The following is a 425-nucleotide window of genomic DNA, read 5'->3' on the forward strand; positions in this document are numbered from 1 at the left end:
GCAGCCAATACCAAAGGATCAGGCACTACAGCTGACTCTTCTCTTACCAGCTGGACACTTTTATCCAGTTTTCCTGCTCCTCCTGGAGGATCCCCACCCCACAGGCGCTGACAACTCGTGGAGGATGAGCGTGATAATGATTTCACCACTTCCCATTTGCACGGCGCTTCACGATTTTACATGCACGTCCGTGCTTTTGTCACAGTGGCCCAGGACCACCCTGCAGGGAGGTGGTACACCCATTTTATAGACAAGGAAAGTTTGGGAGAGCCAGTGAGTGACAAAACCAAGAACAGATCACAAGGTCCTTGGCACCAAGTCTGAGGCTCATTCCATGGACTCCGGGTGTATACCTCTTGGTTAGGCACCAGGCAAGGTCGATTTCGTTTCTGTTGGGGAAGTGAGCTGGAAGGAAGCTCTGTGCA

This window comes from Crocuta crocuta, unplaced genomic scaffold (assembly GCF_008692635.1).
Source record: "Crocuta crocuta isolate KB4526 unplaced genomic scaffold, BGI_CrCroc_1.0 scaffold70, whole genome shotgun sequence".
NCBI lineage: Eukaryota > Metazoa > Chordata > Mammalia > Carnivora > Hyaenidae > Crocuta > Crocuta crocuta.